Source organism: Phallusia mammillata, chromosome 6 (genome assembly GCF_965637545.1).
Source record: "Phallusia mammillata chromosome 6, kaPhaMamm4.hap1.1, whole genome shotgun sequence".
Classification (NCBI taxonomy): Eukaryota; Metazoa; Chordata; class Ascidiacea; order Phlebobranchia; family Ascidiidae; genus Phallusia; species Phallusia mammillata.
In genome coordinates this window covers 18,874,444-18,879,594 of record NC_137257.1, presented here as the reverse complement: position 1 = coordinate 18,879,594, position 5,151 = coordinate 18,874,444, and the positions used below count along the sequence as shown (strand labels likewise).

The 5,151-nt window shown below is 38.3% G+C and overlaps 1 long non-coding RNA gene across 1 annotated transcript; it reads left to right on the top strand.

The window, feature by feature from the left end:
* Nucleotides 1-3,175: 3,175 nt before the first annotated feature.
* LOC145233256 (uncharacterized) lies at nucleotides 3,176-4,915 on the top strand. Its single transcript, XR_013861051.1, has 4 exons — nucleotides 3,176-3,586; nucleotides 3,872-4,006; nucleotides 4,187-4,274; nucleotides 4,423-4,915. It is a non-coding gene; the product is annotated as an uncharacterized LOC145233256 (long non-coding RNA).
* Nucleotides 4,916-5,151: the final 236 nt, after the last annotated feature.

Here is a 5,151-nt window from a genome sequence, read left to right as displayed (position 1 = left end):
GGCCCGCGAGGTCATTTCATCCGGCCCGCGATGACATATTTAAAGTCGTATTGATAAGTTTGTAACGTTTAAAAATTGATCTGCTTCTTACTAAACTTGTCCTGTCACGATATTTAGAATTGCTATTACCTAGTTTCATAAGGTTGCAACGCCCAGGATTGATCCAAAGCCAGTTTGTTACGTCATAGACAAGACTAAAAGTGTTAATTGTGCGCAAACAATTGCCTTTTTTGTTACCTGTAACGTAATACACAAGCATTGCTCGTAAGATGAGACTAGCTATCCAGTTTAACAGTCGCATCACTAGATTTTAAATGGGATTGCAGAAAGACCATATCTTGGCGCCCCTAAAAAAATCGCCTTGTGGGCCAAGTTTGAGAAGACGGCATGGAAAGTGTGCGGCCCTCGCGAACCATTATTAAACTTATCCGGCCCGCAGTGAAAAAAGTTTGGTGACCCCTGATCTACATTATAACACACTGTGGCCCAATTAAGACATACAGCCGTAAACACCGCAAGCCCCGTAACACAATGCAGGTGATTCATTCAAACCGGATCAATACAGTAACGTAGCTTATCCCGGAACGATGGCGCTCTATCTAAGTGTGCCAAACGCGTAATACGTAATTCAGCTGGGTGTTCATTTACAAAATGGCAATGTTGTTTTAGGCAACTGCTGTGCTGATTTATATCGTTACAGTCTAAACCAGGGGTGGGGAACCTTTTTGTATGTAAGGCCACCAAACAGTTTATCGACACTCATCAGGCCGCATAGACCAGTGGTTCTAAACCTTGAAGTTTGCGGACCGGTTAACTTTCCAATCAAATTTTGCGGACCGGTGAAATTTTGCGGACCGATCAACCCAAAATGTAATCACGACAAAAATATGCAATTCAAAAGAAGTATGAAAAATTCAATGAGAAGTTTGCTGCTGTCTGTTTGGAATTTTCTGCAAGGAAATAGAGCGTAGACTTCAACACGATTTCTCTGCCTTCAACATCTTGGATTTTGCAATTGAGATACAAAATTGTAATATAGGCTATTTGGCGGACCGGCAGGAAGGTTGACGCGGACCGGGACCGGCGGTTGAGAACCACTGGCATAGACTATTTCCCGGGCCAATGACAGTGGTGTTTAACGTTTTGACTTGCAGAATGGTCGTTTTGTTATTCCCTCGTAGTGTTGTAGGACTTATTGTCGAAGCTAAATAAAATTCCTGACTGCATTTTCACCTTCACTACAACATTCAGGATTTATTTAACCTAGAAACTCGCTTGTTTACAAATATCAATGATCTAAGAACACCTTGTGACATCACAGACGAGTTTAAGACAGTCGATTATGCGCAAACAATTTTCCTTTGCAACACAATTAAGATTGTAGAACTTTGGGCTTTCGGTAGTTCTATGGAAATCGCTGCGTGCAGCACTATGGGACCATAGGCTCTAGTTTTTCTGCGCCTGTTGCAGTCAGTAGTATTAACATCCTAAAAATGTATTTTGACTCCGAAGGCCGCACTTTGTGCCCCAAAAGGCCGCATGTGGCCTTTAGGCCGCAGGTTGCCCACCCCTGGTCTAAACCTAAATAATATTTGTACAAACCAAACTTCTAATTGGGATTTGTGTGATAGAACTTTTTTTGTTACTTTTGTATTCTTAATATCAGTACATATGGGTCTGAAACTGGGGCCAGAACTTGAATTTCGTTTATAATAATTCCAAACTGGCCCAAAAGTGGCACTGAAACTGCTTTAAAAGCTACAACTTTTCTGTATTTTCTCTAATTTGCATTTGTTAAGATTTTATGTGTGTGTCATTGACTTTATATTGCATTTTCGTACGAATATGAGGGTCCAAATAGACAAAATAAGCCACATGCTTTATTCAAACATTTTTTCGCACCTTTTATTTGTATTTGATTTAATTTAAATTAATGATGATGGCATGAGCATTTGCTGAAACGTTTAAATAAAAGCATGTCACTTTTGACGTCTATTTGGGCCGTTAGATTCGCCATTAAACTTATAAAAAAGATCTGTGTATAGTGTTTTAATTTAGTACAATTTAACTGTTCAGTATTTATTACTTAGCAAATACCTGATTTATTGACACGATTATTTAAAACTTTGAATACACCATGCCCTATAGTTACACAGTTTGTATATTTTCGAATTGGTCGTAATGTAACAAAGAAGGCTTCATTTGAGTTCAGTATATTTCGCTTCGTGAAAGAACACATAGCGACACAACTGCACTGAACGATCATCTAGCCCAGTGGTTCTTAACCTTTTTTCCTTGCTGCACCCCTTTCAAATCACCAACCAAGTGTCGCACCCCCTTTCAAATCACCAACCAATTGTCGCTCCCCCTTCTGTAATTGCTTAAATAGAATAGACCTAACCAACCCTAATGATTCAGCATCCCCGCACCCTCTAGGAACAGTTCTCGCACCCCTTGGGGGTGCGTGCACCCAGTGCCGGATTAACCATTAGGCAAAGTAGGCACGTGCCTACAGGCCAGTCAAAAATCCAGGCCACTTTAAAATCATTAGAAATTTACTCATGTTTTCAAAATAATTAGTTTGTGTATTGAAAGTGATCTAGTCCGTAAGATTGACCTCCGAAAACTAGTTAACGCGTTTTCAATCGCAAAACGCGCAAAGTTGTAATTTAGTTAGGCATATAACCAAGTTTTTGCACGGTATTTGGCAACACTGATAATTATGGGTCCCCTTCCACGAACGATTAAGGCGGCAGAGCGGGAGTGCACAGCTTGACGTCCAGACAAACGTTTTACGAGACAGTCGTTTGGGTGATAGAAAATCAGCTGTTTTTTTTGTGCAGCAATGCTGTGTCGTTTTATTGAGTTATCACACGCATTTTCAGTTTTGGCAAAGGTTTTACACGTAAGACGTAATTTAAACTCGATAAACGTACTTCGGTTTCGTTTATGTCAGGCAAAACGTCGTTGATCAACATAAATATGAAAAAATAAACTTAACTTTTTCGAACGCCGCGATAAATGGTCTTTAAATTCTCATTGTCAGCTTGGCCGTCGCCTAACCACGGGTCACTAAAGGTCAACTTGTAGGCAACACATTTAAAACCTTTAAAGTTAATTTAATGCTTTGTGAAAAATTTGTCCTTAAGAATCTAAAAATAACCGCAACATTTGTTTACCGTAAAGGTGGCTGTACACAGGATCCGTTTTCGTCCGTCATGCGTATACGCGCGTAAATTTCGGTCCGTCGCCTTCCGTCGACGTGTATACACAGAATGCGAACCATGCGTTTTGTCCGAAAACGGACGTTAACGCAAGGCCATCCGAACAAATAGAACATGTTCTATTTTTTCGGACGTACGCATGCGATTTTCGGTGTAGTGATAGTGCAAAACTGAGAGATATTTCTAGATTGGTTGATTAGTATCTATTATTTTGATCAAATCACAAGACTTGAAGCCCTCTTGTTTCTAATAATAAATAGAAATGAAGTAATATGCAAGGTTTTATTATTAAATCGGCAAAAAGACAGGCTTCGAACTCGAATGGAATGCAAAACAACAGCGGGATACAAAAAGCTAATAATGTAAGTAACAATAGCTTTCCGGGAAACAAAGGGGTCAGGAAAGAGTCAGTTCATAACTCAGTTCTGGCAGTTAATGTCGTTGATTGCAAAATTTCAGAAAAAGTAAACTGCAAATATGCCATCAGGGTTTAGAAATTCGAAACTATGTTGTATTAATATTTAGGATGTTGCTTATGAAATCATAAGTCCATAGTTGTTGTTTACATACACTTAAGTACTGGTTGATGTTTCTGCAACAATTTGTGAATTATGCACTTTACGTTATAATGATATGTTCATTTGTAGAATCCTTTGATTGACCAATATCAACTAAAGAAATCAAGTTTAACAAGAAAAACTAGTTAGAGAGAAAACTGCTTTGGAGAGAAATCTACCTTATAAATGCCTGTAATTCAACTTCAGCAGAGATTGGTTTAACAGGTAATTTAACTAATTTTTATTACAATGTGGATACATTTTTAATGGTGATAGATATTTTGTGGTTTCTACCACAAATTGTTTTGACATCTTTTTATTGTACATTGGGGAGGGTTTATTCTGCTTATCAAATGTACATTTTGTGAAGTATACGTGACTCCTGCCTGTTACTTTTTTCTCCAGGAAAAATGTATAAGAATGGTGACATATGCGACACCTATATAAAAAGACAGAAAAACCAATGGTTTAAGATTAGTACACAACACCACAGGTATGTAAATTAAATGATTTATGCTCCATATTTGTAATAAACCACAATATGTGTTACATTTGTAAGGCATGGACTCAAACAATATTCTTTCAGAGTACTGTAGAGAAAAAATTTTTTTTTTTTGCATTTATGTTTTTGTTATTTGTAGGAGACCTGCAGGCAACAACCAGCACATTGCCAAATTATAAGAAACCACCTACTGATGCTGGGATTGCCTTTTATCATTCCAAAATAGGAAAAAGCTTGAGGCAATCGAAAGAGGGAACAGGAGGGTTTTTAAAAGCACATAAAATTCTTTAGAAGTATGAAGCATTCTGTAAATACACAAAAAAATCCTTTTAGTGTTTGTTCATTCCTGGTTTTACCAGTTAAACATATTGCTCATGTGCACTGTATGTTTGTACTTTTTGTTTTGTCTGCTTCAAAAGTGTATTTTAGAAAAAAAATACGAATATTTTGTGACATTTGTTTTCCACTAGCGATGTTATTTCACTGCTGTCTTATTTGAGCAAGGTTTGACATCAGCAAGTGCGAAGGATAGGTTGGATAATGTCGATTGTAAACATTTTAAATTGCATTTTTTGGTCGGTGTGTTCGAGTTCAGCGATATTAAAATCTCACCACCACGGTGATAACCCAAATGCAAGAAATTAGCAGTGTTCCTGCTTTGAACAGCCAAACAACTGATTTGGAGTAGGACGCATTCAAGCGAAACATCGCATCGTTCGGATCCTGTGTATACCACCGAACGCAGCCACATTCGGAACGTAAATTCGGTCCCTTTACGCACGTCAGATTACGGACCGTTTTCGCATGCGTTTACGCACGTTGACGGAATACGCAGTCTGTGTACAGCCACCTTAAATCCGCATAAACA